Below are 15503 nucleotides of genomic sequence, written 5' to 3' on the forward strand. Positions count from 1 at the left end.
CCTTTCCTCTTTCCTCTTTCCTTTATAAAAACATTACTTAAATTCTTTCCTCTTAAAACAATCACCCCCCTTTTTTTAATTAAAGAGTGAAATTAAAAAAAATTAATTTCAAAAAGACTTAAAAAAAATTCTCCATGATGCGTGAATTCAAAACGCAGTCCTCAAAATGCAAAACTCCCGCAGCTAATCATTGAATGCAATTCTTCTTGTTCCACGACCTCCACGCCTCAATCACCAGCCTTATAATGTCTGTCAACACGCTGCCTCCATGCAGCTCACACTTGCCAACACGTATCTGCTGGCCACGCTGCCTCCACGTAGTTTTCTTATTTCACAACCCCCACACCTCAATCATGGTCTCCTTTCTTCTCGGTAGACTGCTACAACCTCGGCCTCAGGAGTAGATCTAGCTTCAACGGCCTTCAGCGTAGTATGTGGATCGCCTCCTGAAGAGATTGGCAAACAGAACACACCCTCCGATGCGCAGCCTGAATCGATCCCTCCTTGGTTCGATCCTGCCACCTCTATCACTACAACAGGACTCCTCTTCCACTGCGCAGGTCTCTTCCACAGATCAGCAACGTACTCCCCGGATTGAAATCCAACACGTTGCCTCTGCTCGATGCACACCTCCAGGCATACAACGCAGCCTTCTTAGACGACAGCAATTTCACGCAGCATGCAAAAAACAACGTAGTCATTTTGCATATGCTTGTAGCTCATAGGGTTGGAGCGATTTTCTCCTCAACCCTCGCGCCAATCCGCAAATAAAAAAGTGCCTAAGTCTTAACAATGAATTGGCACAATTTTCTCCTTAAAATCCATGTTGATTCTACCTTAGTCGCGCCGGCCTCTCTCCACTCAGGTACAGGCTTCCTCAACCTGAAGCTCTGATACCATGTCAAAATGAGATTCTTGAATTTATAAATAAAACTCATTGGTCAGCTCTACGAAGGAGAGTCTGAACCAGGAGAGTCTGGCTCTGCAGAACACTCTACATTCTCAATAAACATCAAACATTATATAGCACACATAGCTATAGGGAAGTTAGAACCATACCCTAAGAAATAGAAACTAATAGGTATGGATCCAATTACTTTGGTTGGAAATTCAGACTGCAAACCCTGCTTGAGGGACAAAATGCATGGACGATTATGAACAACGATGAGGTGAACAAGTTGATGCACACATAGAAGTCCCGACATCCTGGAGAAGTCTTCCCAACCAAATTGCCTCATATGTTGCTACACACATAGCTTGATACTCTGCTTCCGCTGAAGACAAGGAAACTGTGTTCTGTTTCTTACTGCTCCATGTAATCACCCCGGATCCAATGTTGAATGCATAGCCTATTATGGATTTGTGGTCATCTACATTTCCAGCCCAGTCGGAATCTGTAAATCCTGTCAATCTAACATCAGAAGAATCAGTATAAATAATACCATAGTCTATAGTTCCTTGTAGGTACCTTAAGACACCTTTTGTTGCATTCCAATGACTCTCAAGTGGTTTGGACATGTATTGACTTAGCACACTGACTGCATAAGCCAAATCTGGTCTAGCAGTGGTCAAGTAGATTAAACTCCCAACCAGTTGTTTATAAAGTGTCGCATCTGCCTCTTTAGAGCCGTCCTCACTCTGAAGTTTAATGTTCTGCTGTAGTGGTACTATCGCAGCCTTACACTGATCCATCCTGAATCTTTCTAGTAGACCTATGACATACTTACCTTGGGACAGAAAAGTTTGTTCCGAATCTCTCCAGATTTCAAGACCCAAACAGTATCTTAATTCACCAAGGTCTTTCATTTCGAACACCTGTGACATTTGTTTCTTGATTTCTTTGATTAGAGCAATAACATCCCCTATAATAATTAAATCATCTACATACAAAGAAATCAACACTATGCACCCCTTTTCATCTTTCATGGTATACAGATTAGGGTCGTTTTTACTTCTGTTGTAACCAAGTTGCAGAAAAAATGAATCAATCTTTTCATACCAGGACCTGGGTGCTTGTTTTAGTCCATATAAAGCTTTCTTTAATCTACAGACTAAATGTTCTTTCCCTTTCGGGACAAACCCCTCAGGTTGCTCTAAATAAACATCCTCTTTCAATTCCCCATTTAAAAATGCAGATTTCACATCTAGTTGGTGAATCATCCAATGTTTCTTAGTAGCTAAAGCAATCAACATTCTGATAGTATTTAGTTTAGCTACAGGGGCAAAGATTTCTTCATAGTCAATGCCTTCTTTTTGTAATACCCCTTTTCTACCAATCTAGATTTTACTTGATCTATGGTTCCATCTGCATTCATCTTGGGTTTATACAACCATTTACAGCCTATGGTTTGTTTCCCTTTAGGAAGTTCAACCAGCTCCCAAGTGTTGTTTCTGATTATAGATTCGTATTCTTGTTCCCTAGCTATTTTCCATTCACTACATTCATTTGCTTCCTTATAACTAGAAGGTTCAACAACATTCATGATACTAGTTATAAAATCGGTCGTTGGGTTCTCTTCCCAGTCCTGTGGAAGATGTTGGAAAGCATATTACTTTTTTTACTTTCCTTCCCTCAAAATTCATCATGCATATCTTTGTAATTTGTTCAAGACAGTTGCGTTGGACTTTATCGAGTTAGGGCTTTGTATGTCATATAACAGACACCCATGGTGGCGACTCTTAATCACCATATAGTTACTGAAAAGTGTTGTTTTAACAAAAAGTTTGTATTGTGGTTAACGTTGGTTTATCCATAAGATTTATCAAATCTTATTTTATTTTAAAATATTGTTTAGTAAATTTTGAGTTAAAGTAATTATAGTCTAGTTAATTTTTTTTTTTTTTAATTTGATAAGTGAAAATATTTTATTATTATTATTATTATTATTATTAATTAATTAAATTTTTACTTTTTATGTAATTTAATTGAGTCAAAATATTTATATAACATAATAGGACATGACAGTGGTACATGACAATATCAACATCTTTTCTATATGAAGATGGAGAGCACCTCTTGACAATTATAGTCACTCAAAAAGTTACTAGAGTTGTTTTCTATTATGGTTAATGTTTATTCATTCATAATCACATAAATACTTAAAAAGTTAAGGTTATTTGAATGTGTTTAACAAAATGTTTATATCATAGTTAATGTATATTATATCGATATGTATGTTTATTTTGGAATAGGATTTTAGAATTTCAATTTAATAATTAATAATTATTAAGTGGGTGGTAGGGATTTGACCTCCGTAGAATATTTTGGAATATTCCTAATAATATACACAAATTAAAGAATAAGATTTATTTCCAAAGTAGTTATGTTTTTTTTGCCCTTTTAATTAAATTTATCAATAAAAAAATGTCATTTTAACAAGTGTGATATAAAATGAGTTATGATTTTTAGGCTGGTGCTTTTGATAAGTCGTATTAACCCATGATATTGTAACAAAACCCATTTAGAGACTAAGAATCTCCATGATAAAATGGAGGTGAATATCCATGGTTAAAAATCTTGTTACATGTTATTTTTTAAATGTAAATATTTTTAATTTATATATTAATTTTTTTATCATTAATAATAATAATAATAATTTTAAATAAAGTTATAATTTAGATGAAGTGTTTTGATTCTTATTAGTCCCTACCAAGGCAAGACTCTATAATTGATTTGCTTGTTGACCACTATTAGTTTAGCATTGAGAAATGCAACTAATAAATATATATTTTTCAATTTTATTAGTCTTTGCATAATATAATGACATGTGGATGATTACCTCACATATTTATGTCGTATGGATATTGTTGCAATAAATCCTTGAAAATAGTTCATAAGGTAAATAACATATTTACAATAAATTAATTTCCACCATAATTTAAATAAGTTTTTGCATAAAAAAATGGATATGAATAAGATGTAAATAAATATACTTACCAAGAATAAGTCTTTGCATACAAAATGGATATCAATAAGATGTAAATAATTATACTTACCTAGAGTTATATCCCACCATTATTTATGTTTTCCTTGGCACTTATGTAAGAGTAAAATTGTAAATGTGTAGACTTACTGGTTGTTACTATCCACCAAAAAATATGCAAGTTCTTGTACATGAGAAAGAAATTAATTTATCCATTTCTCATCTCAATTTATTAGTTTATAACCAAAGCAAGACTATAGGTATCTATTGGAAGGGCTAGTCAACCAGCGGAGTAGAGTCGGATAAGAATATAATGTAAAGACGACTATTAAGATAACTTAAGTCAGATTAGTTAAGGGTCTAGTCAGACAGTTACACTATTATAACTGTCCCAACATGGTATAAGTATCTTCCTATGTATCAATGTATCAGTTTGACTTGGCTTTTAAGAGACATAATATTAAGTGTGCTTCTGTTGGTTCTTCACTACTTGTATCTCTTCTCTCTTTTTTCCACTACTTGTATCTCTTCTCTCTTTCTGTTATGTGCTTTGCTAGGTGAATACATGATGTCTATGCTACTAGTAACCATGTACACTTTTCCCTAGATTACAACATTGGTTATGTTGTCAGTAGTTTGGACTGGAGCCATAAAAAATACACAAAGCATAAATGTTAACATTGAAAGAGATACAATTGTGGTGGGAAACGAAAATAAATAACTACCTAAAGAACTATGCGCAAAGAAATCAACTATCTTAATTAGCAGAAGCCAAAGCCAATTTCTTTATTGAAGCGCATGAGCAGTTCATCGAAGGCGCCATAACAAAAACAAAGAAATTCCTCGATCAAGTCACTCATAAAAAATCCAGAAAGTGAATTTGATTCGTGACTTTTACTAAAGCTCTCAAATAGTGATCAAACAAATCTGCACAAGCGGGTTGAGTCGATTTTGGATGATTTTTTGAAGAACAAGCAATAGAAGAATGAACCTCTATCGACCATGTCAAAGCTAGATTCTTCGATGATTTACATGACAAATTATTTTGCTCTATTCCCACTCTCATAAATTTATCCTCGACAATGGCAGTCTACTTTAATAATTGGACTGCTTATACATTGCTCAAAGAGCACATACAATGGCTAAGATTAATGTTGGAAAGGTGCAGATAGATTCGCTTATCATTAAATATAAAAAAAATGTATCTTTGCAACACTCATTGGAATATTGTTAGGCCATGGGGTTTCAAAGGATGGAATCAAAGTTGATATGGTGAAGATTAAAGTGATTCTAGACTTGAAACCCCTTGTAAACCAAAAGAAAATAAAAATATTTTTGGGACACACTGATTATTACAGATGGTTCATAAAGCATTACTCGGATATAACGTTCCCCATATATGAGATTTTAAAGAAATATGTGTCATTCATTTGGTCAAAAGAGTGTAACGAGTCGTTCTAATTACTAAAAAAGAAGTTAGTTGAAGCAGTTATCCTCAAGTTTCCCGACTAGTCAAAATGGTTCCATGTGCATGTTGACACATCAAACATAACAGTCGTAGCAGTTTTTGCTCAGCCCGATGATGAAGCGATTAACCATCTAAATGCCTACGCTAGTCTGGAAACTCAATAAAGATGAGAGAAATTACTCAATGACTGAAAGGGAATCTCTTGCCATGATCTTTGTTCTACAAAAGTTTTGACATTACCTTCTAGAAAACTCATTTATATTTTATATTAATCATTAGGCACGAAAGTACCTCATGAAAAAATTAGTATATCAAGGATACATCTATCATTGGTTATTATTGTTTTAAGAATTTGAATTTGAAGTAATTGTTCGACCATGAAAGAAGAACGTCAATCATGGTCATTTATCCCAACTGGAATCCAAAGAAGAGCTGACATATATAGAATATGACCTCCTAGATGTGCACCTTTTTAGAATCGAATCAGTCCCTATAGAGTTGGCTGAATAGAGAAGTTTTTGCATACGGGAAAAGCACGTGAGGGACTCTGAAAAGAAGAAAAAGACTCTTGCAATCAAAGCAACACCATTTACTTTGATAAATGGACAATTATACAAAGTATTGTTGAGGTAGTGCATAGATGTGTCTTGGAACATGAAAGGAATGATATCATCGACGAGGCACATAAAGGGGGAGTAGGAGGTCATTACCAGGACGACACAACTGCAAGAAATATACTGCAATTAGGGTTATGGTGGCAAACAATATTTTGATATTGTCGATTGCATGTACAAAAATGTGATAGATGGCAACGATCTGGGTGTCCATTACCCAAACATCAAATGTCATTGCATTCTATTGTCGCATCGCTACCCTTTGAGATTTTTGGGAAATCAAATTTGTCAAACCATTTCCCAAAAGAGCTAGATGAACAAAAGCAAAATACATCATAACAATAGTAGAATATCTGATGAAGTGGATGGAGGCAGAGTTGGTTAAATCATGTACCAAAGAAGTAGCAATAAAATTTATATATGAAAACATAGTAACACGGTTTAGTTGTCCTATGGTCATCACTAGTGATGGAGGAAATCACTTCGTGAATGCTACAATCCAAACACTATTGAAGAACTTTATGATTGAACACAGAAATACCACTACTTATCACCCACAAGCAAATGGAACCATCAAATATTTCAATAAAACATTGCACAAAGGATTAACGAAATTTTGCAATCTAGACAAATATGACTGGGATGACATGGTACCAACCATCCTCTAAGCATACCGCACAACATATAAGCAGTCGGCAGGATCGACACCTTTCAAACTTGTCTATGGTCAAGAAGTAGTCATTCCATTCCAGTGCTCGTCGAATGTAGTAAGTGTGTTGACTATACCGAAGTATAATACAAAGTTGTAAAAGGAACGACTCCACCAGTTACAAAAAATTGAGGAAGATTGATTGCATGCACTCTACCACCAACAAATTAGTAAAGATCAACAAAAGGTGTATCACGATAGAAACTTGCAAATGAAGAATTTTAAAGTCAGTGACCTAGTTCTTCTATATGACAGTCAAGTGAAGGGTAAACCAAGGAAATTAGAAATTTCATAGCTGGGACCCTTCATGATTAAAGACCTACGACCATTAGGAGAAATTCAGTTGAAGACACTATAGGTGCATCTGCTCAAGTCACTTGTCAACATTACCCCACTTAGAATGGATGTCTCCTAATAGCAATGGTTTGTTCTGGGTGAAAACCTCTCTGAGGCATCAGGAACATGGGTTAGATTGAAAACCACCATGTGGTGAGATAAACAATCAAATTTTTTAAAATTAGTAGTTTTCTTTCTTCATTATAATTTAGCAAGTTATTACAAAAGGCAACTAAATATTATGAATAAAGTAACTAACATATTAGTTAGAGATCCAATAAAAAGAGAAAAGCACAATCAAGCAGACAAAAGTGATACAAATATGGAGCAAGAAAAGGATTTGTGCAATCCCTTAAACAACAGGATCAAACAGAACATGGATCGACATCATTCCAAGCACGACAGACAAAAAAACGTAGACTGAAATTTAGAGAACACTATAAAGAATTTGACTCGGCAGAAAAATCAAGAAATCGACTTAAAGAAGAAAATAATACTTTAACATATCATGGACGTAAAGAACATTTCGACAAGATAGATAAGAAGTATAAAGGCTTCGACCACGTGTCAGATATAATTCTCAAAAATAAATTCCAAGCACCCGAGTCTAACAACACAATACACAAGAGATATAAACCAGAATAAAAAAATAAAAATATTCGAACACATTAGTCCAAGCATGACACATCACATACTCCACAAGTCTCATCATTTTCAGATGTATGCCAAAAATAATTTCAAAATTATCGACCACTTCGTGAAGAAGGTGGTGATCATGTGGCATGCACATGCTACGTGACGTTGGTGGATCAACTGAAAATTCGACGCGACAACTCACAAAAGAGGAATCAAGTAAAAATGATGGTGCATTAAAATATGAATCCGTAAAAGTTGACAATGTCTCGGGTGCGCTTAGAATTTAGCTAGAAATTCCATTAACTGTTAATTATCTCCCTGACAACATTCAAGACATCTTGAGCCCTGCGATTTTTTATTCCAAGTTGATAGATTTTTTGAGGATTGTAGAATTATTGAGCGATTTCGCAATGGTGAAAAGAAAAGTACGCTTCGAGGAAGACATTGTAGTTGATCCATGAATAAAATCAAGGTTTGATCTTGCAGGGAAAACAAAGCTCCAAGTATGCATACATTACCTAAAGTACGTGAAGGTAGAAGAGCCTTCCTGGCTGAAGCACTATCAATCATTTCTTTGTTGGGCTAAGATGGATAATTAGTGGAACTCAGACTCTGAGTAGTTTAAGAGAAGGTTGTAATCCACGACATTCTTGGTGTCTCTCTCATGGAAGATATGAATGACATGAAGGGAGAAGCTCCCAAATATTTGGTAAGAAGATATCATAATGGGAAGCTCTAGCTTTCCCAGTCGTAGTCAATTTATGGGGCTTTCATCCATTTGATTACAAGATTGCCATATAAAGGAGAGAAGGTATCCAATACAACTGGCTGTAATAAATAAATTACAAATTTTCTTGGTGGAATGTCTAGTAAGAGTTCACGGGGGTTAGTAATTATCCAAGTTCAAGACCCTCTAGTAAGATGGAATTGCACGATTGTTTCACTCTGTCTCACACCCGCTGGTCGAGCTTCTGATGTCAAGTTAAATATGTTAGAATAAAATGGTGAGATTGTTACCTCCAATAAGACGTATAATTGGGAGGAATACATTATGGGCCTCATAAATATCAACCGCTAAAACTTCCAGAACTCCAGTAAGCACATTTTTTCCCTTATTTTCTTATTTGGTTAGCAATGAAATCTAGTCTGTCAGTTGGGGAGACAAACTTCATTAGGAAGGATATGACACTCATGCATAGTTTCAAGATTTTTTCACATGGCCGGTCAGGGAAGCTACAGTCTCTAGGGCCCCTTGAGCTATTTAGAATTTGGTTTTTGAATATCAATTCGTCCTCTAATAAGTGGAGGGTTCCACAACATATTTGTTTGGCATTGCCACCCTGTTTCCACATTCAGTTATGTCTGGATGTTACCAAATTCTGGTATAATAATACTATAGAGGTGGACCCTCAAGAATTTCCTCCTCATCCCACTATCGAGCAAATATTTGATGAATTACACTGACAGTATAATACAAATTTGTGTATTCCTCCTGGAGTCCTAGAAGTAGATGAGGACATTATTACCACGCTCTTCGATGCAGATCAATAAGAGCGGACAAAAGCTACATTGTATTTGCATCCCTTTAAGGTCGACTTATTAGCCTCTTTGGATATATCATCATAGAAGTCTAGTTGGAAAGAGTCCCAGAGTCTTAAAACCACTGTGACTTCTTCTAAATGAATTCGATGGGCGAAGCTATTATCATAAATTTGCTACATAACCCTCATAAACAACAACAGTTTGATGAAGGTGTTTGACAAGTGGTTGATTTTACCAAATCAAAAGGCAAAGTAGTAAAAAGGCCTTGTAACATAAAAACAATAGTTTCATCTATCGAAGCAGACATACAACAAGTAGTAGGAAATGCTAAGAATGCTTTTGTGGAGAATATTCAACAAAAAATGCAAGAAATTTTTCAAGCTTCATTAAGACATAATCTTGTACAAAATGGCACCACTACCAAGAGTCAAAATCAAAATTTTACTTAGGAACGCAATGTTAATTTTGGCCAGCATGAGGACTAGTTGGAGCAGGTTGCAACCTCACAGATCAAGACTCAAGTGACTAAAATTGATTTAACTAAGGATACTCCACCTACCTCCCTGGCGCATATGAAAGAGTAGGAGCAAGACCAGTCAAATGAAGATGTGTTAGAACAACAAAACTCCCAGGACAATTCATTAGAACACACTCATTTAGATGACACCGTTAGAATTCACAATGCATATACTTAGCAAAAAACTATTTTTCCATCAAAACAAAAAAAAGCAATACCTATTGATCTTCCATCAACCAATCCATCGACAAATCCATTGACCAATCCATCGACAAATCCATTGACCAATCCATCGACCAATCCATCCAGCAATCCATCATTCACTCAACCTTCCTTGGTTGACACAATGTCATTTGAGCCAACATCAAAAAGCACATAGGGCACTCGAACCAAGAAAGAACTTATTGATATCTGCACTAAGTATTTCGACCTAAAGCTTTCCAGTGATAAGAAAATATTTAAAGTCTTGGAGCATACTATAAAAGTGGCCAAGTTGCGATTAAGGAGAAATAAAGACACCACTAATATTCAACAGAGGATGGAACGAGAAAGGGATATTTGGTTCGACTGTCAGTTTCGAGCACTATAAAAATATGATATCAACATTCCAGTCGAAGTTGATGATCATCTGATCGCCTTCCAACAGTTGGTGTATCAATTGATTGACAAAAATGAGAACCTTACAACATAAATAACAGACTTACAAACCAGACCAATGGTGGCAGGAAGTGAGAAATTCACAGAGATACTTTGAACAAATCATTAGGATCTCCTAGCATCCAAGCATATATAGGAGCAGACACTTGACAAAGGAGTTTCTTTAATGACTACACTAAAAAAACTTCCCACCTACCTCGCATCAAGGCGCAAGAAACAATCATTCGTGATCTGGCTGCAAGGTAAGCGACTGAAGAAAGAGCTAAACACACATTGGAGAAAAATATATATTAAGAAAGGGAGATCTAGGCCCAACTCAAATGCAACATGAGTATCAATGGCTTAGAGAAGGAAACAAAGCACAACTTGAAGCAAATCATACTTCCAGCTTCTTGCAGGGTATACTTAACCAGTTTCAACAGATAAAGAAAATCAAGCCTTTTGACCAAACAACATTAGAGGAGACCTCATTAGAAGAAAAAGTTTAGCTTTTAGAAAATATCAAGGAATCGAGTTCTTGGGAAAGGTTAGCAATTCTTGAACGTTCCATTTTTTATGAACACTTACCATTTTTGCACGAGTCATTTATCAGATGGCCAACCTGAACATGCCACCACCTCTAGTTCATCCTTCGTCACCACAACCGCCATGTCCCACCCATCAGTTCTACGCACCCAGTATCTCAACATGTTCTCCAACTTCATAACAACAATCACACAAAGTTGAAGTGGATCAAGTAGTGCACTAGTATGCAGAACTAGTTCATGAAAATCTGATTGAGCCTTCAGACGCACCTATCGAAGAAACAACAAAAATTCTGACTTGATTTACTTTTTAATGTATTTTGCACTAATTTTTTTGTAAAGTTTTCATCTCGTATAGAGTCAACATTGAATTTATAAGTCATTTTTTGTATTTCTGTATCACTCCAAATCTCCCCTTCTTCAGGATGAACAAGGATTTGAGGGTGGGCGAGATGTTGGAGGCGCTAGTCAACTCAGTCAACTAGCCCATTCAAGTCGGATAAATATAATGTAAAGATGACTATTAAGATAACATAAGTCAAATTAGTTAAGAGTCTAGTTAGATAGTTAGATTGATGTCACCGTCCTGACATGGTATAAATATCTACTTATGTATCAATGTATCAGTTCGACTTGGATTTTAAGAGACATAATATTAAGTGTCCTTCTGCTGGTTCTCCACTACTTGTATCTCTTTTCTTTCTTTTTGTTATGTGCTTTTCTATGTGAATACTTGATGTCTATGCTATGGTAACCATGTACACTTTTCCCTAGATTACAACTGTACCCTATTGACCACTTTTAATTTAGCAATGAACAATATAGGTTATAATTTTTTATGCAAAATTTCCAAATTTTTCCCAAAGCATAATTTCCAACTTGAGTGGCAAGGATTATGCTTCCCTACAACACTTGTTATGGACTAATACTTATAGGTATTTACCAACCATTTAATTTATATGGATGCACTAGTTGTATTGGTTATTGAATGTCTCTATGTAAATAAGATTTTTTGAATGGTTTTAGTATGTTGTTAGATGAGAGCTAGATTAGCTCCTAGTTTAGTGGGTGATTCACATATTCTCTTAACTAATTATGTTTATGATAAGATAGTGTGTGTAACTTGAGACATACTCTTCATATATTTATATGTTTACAATGACATTGATATAGAGAATGATAAACAACATTTTGGTGCATCTCTTTTCTCTTATTTTCTGATATGGTATTAGAGCCAATGAAGCTCTTGAGGTAAGAGGCTTGTGTGAGGAGGTATTTTCTAAAAACTCCTCCACAATTGAAGAATGATGGGAAGCTAATGTTTGAGTGATATAAAATTAGCGTAGGAGAGTGTTGCAATCATGTGCTTTTTTTTTTTGCAAAGAGACTATCATCATAGATGTAGAGAGCGTTTTGTAAGAGGAGTGAAGATTGGATACAAGCAAAGGTGTTTGGTCAATAGCGAGTGGTGGCAAATGTTCACACTTTCATCTAATATCTGATCCTAAAATAAATAATGAAAGGAAATGTTGAAACCTTGGTGGTCAAGAAAATATACAATGCAAGGTATAAACGATATAATCTAACACTTCCTGTGGCTCAAAGACAAGATTGGATGCATTGTAGGAAATGGTGGTAGCATTATTAAGTATTTTAGGCATGACACACAAGCCAATTTTAAGTTCTTGAATGGAATTCCTAGGTAGATGAGAGGGTTATCATCATTTTTAGGTCACTCAAAGAATAGAAGAAACAACACAAAGTTGGACACAAAATAGTTCATTTGAATGAAACTATCTCATTGATGTGATAAGAAGTAATAAATAACAAGAAGAAAGAACAATGGACATGGATGATTTATTTGACAATCTTGCGACTTTAGTTTTAGGCCTAGGGGAAGCAATTGGCATCCATTTGCATTTAGGTTAACAAAATTCCATATCCTTGGTGATCTAATCAATAGAACTTGCTTTAAAATCCTTGGATCAACAATTAGCCAATGACATTTTGTTGTCTTTGCTAATTTTTATCGTTGTAGGACTTGAGCTTGCATATTCAATTACAAAGGAATAAACTACAAAATTAAGAGTTGCCTACTCCTATGCAATTTTTAAGGATTCAAATAGCATATAAAAGTATATTATTCTAGGTGATTATTTCATATTGCAAAAATCATACATATAGATATGTAGGTGAATATTCAATAAGAAACATACAATTTACTATTAAAACATGTAAATTTTAACAAATATTAGGAAAATAACCATATGTACTTGAAAATATCTTTATTTTTTTTAGAGTCAAAATGACCAATTGGTGAATTTATTTTTTGACAAAAAGACCAAAGAAGCCAATTGGTGAACCCCCACCGTGCCCCACAAAAAAAAATACCCTTATTGTTATGAACCAAATGCATAATATATCATAATAAACTGGAAATACACACCATGTAAACCAATATGAGAGTGAAGGACAAAACTGAAATAGATAAGAGAGATAATTTACACAATAACTCCTTAAAAATAGGATTAACTCCTCCAAATACCCCAATTCATTGATACATCCAAATCGCATGTCCTTAGTAATTACTATGTGATCTCTATATATGCCTATTCACATATTACACATGCCACCCCTTTATTATTAGGTTGTCCCATGGCATATGCATTTTATCATCTCATGTTCATTTAACCCCATATATGGCACCCCACATATTCCGCCCCCCATTGGGGTTATATCTTTTTAATTTAAGCATTTCCCACCATTTTGGCCTCCTTACCCTTTGGGAGGCTTTCAACCAAGTATTAAGACAACCTTCGATGTGCATGTATCTCTTCTTTCAGACCACTAATAAAGTATGCCTTGAAAAAGGTATCAAACATGCCTTTAGTTGGATGGCAAGTTGCTCAAAAGAAAAGATGAACTCTTTGAACATAGTTACTGATCAAACGGGAACTATTACCTCAAAAAGGGTACTCTAGCCCAAAAACCCCCAAAAAAACATGAAAAAACAAGTTGAAAACGAGAAGTGTTAATGTTGGAATAACATTTTTTTTTTTTCGGGGTACATTTTCAACATTTTTTAAAAATGATAGTAACAAACAAATTTTTTTGTGTAAAAAACACCTTGAAAACGATTTTATTTTTATTTTTATTTTTATTTTTATTTTATTTTTTTCAGGGTACATTTTTTAATAGTGACGTTAAAAATAAAATATCATGACTCTGAAAAACTTTAAATTTCCAACAATTTTCAAGCATGACATTAAAGATAAAATATCTCGTATATGAAAAGCCTTAAAATTCCAATGATTTTTAGGCATGACATTAAATTTAAAATATCACGTATTTGAAAAACTTTAAAATTCCAACAATTTTTAGGGATGGTGCTAAGAAAAAATACTTTTAATTTTCAACCATAGCATTAAAGAAAAAATATCACGACTTAGAAAAACATTAGAATCTTTACAATTTTTGAACCATGGAATTAAAACAAAAAATTATGACTACAAAACAATCTTAAGTTTTCAAAATATTTCAAAGATGACGTTATGGAAAAATTTTATGACTAAAAAAACTTAAAAAATGAACACCTGAATGAAAGAGTTTTTATACCAAGAGTATTTTTTTTTAAATGCTAAATGTATAGTGATTTTAAAATGTTAGCATAAGACAAGTTGATACATTAAAAAAAATTAAATATCAACCATCAAATTGACACGCAGTGTAGGTGAACTCGACCCATTGTAATGAAAACTTAAAGACCAACAATGAAATTGACACGTTGTGGGGGTAGACTCGATTCATTATAACAGAAAATTTAAAATCAACTATCAAATTGAACATAATGGGATCGGGTTGCTAGACGAGCATCAACACGGACCCTACAAGGAAAAAATAAAAATAAAAATAAATAAATAAAAATGAAAAATACAAAAAAAAACAAAAATTTAAATATTGAAAAAATAAAAACAATAAGAAAACACAAAAAATAATACAAAAGAAAAAAATTAAAACAGTAAAAAATAAAAGATAATAAAAAATATTAAAACATGAAAAAAATGACAAAAAATCAAATATAAAAGATATATAGAAAGGAAAAAAACAAAATTAACTTGTAAATTTTTAAAATTTAAACAAAAAAAAAATATTTAAGAAAACAAAGTTAAAGATTAACGAAAAAAATCAAAACAATTTTTTTTAGTAAAAAAAAATAAAAATCAAATAAAAAAATAAAATAAAACAAATAATTTAAATTTAAAAATAATAAATAAAAAAATTCCCCGTCCGCCCCGAGGCTCAATCAGCCACGGGTGGCGAGGGGTCGATTCACGACAAAAAATAAATCAAATATAAGAAAATATATAAAAAAGAAACAAAACAAAAAAGACCATAAAAATGTTAAAAAAAAAAAAATGAAAAAAAAAACCAAAATTAACTCGTAAAACAAAAAAATTTAAATAAAATAAATAAATAAAAAATATCAATAAATAAATAAATAAAAGAAAATATTTCAAGAGAACATATAATTTTAGGGAAAAAAAAAAATCTAAATATTTTTTTTTTAAGTTAAAAAA

The sequence above is a fragment of the Pinus tabuliformis genome, chromosome 2_2 (assembly GCF_031772625.1).
Source record: "Pinus tabuliformis cultivar Carrire ecotype Pingquan chromosome 2_2, CPIR1, whole genome shotgun sequence".
Classification (NCBI taxonomy): domain Eukaryota; kingdom Viridiplantae; phylum Streptophyta; class Pinopsida; order Pinales; family Pinaceae; genus Pinus; species Pinus tabuliformis.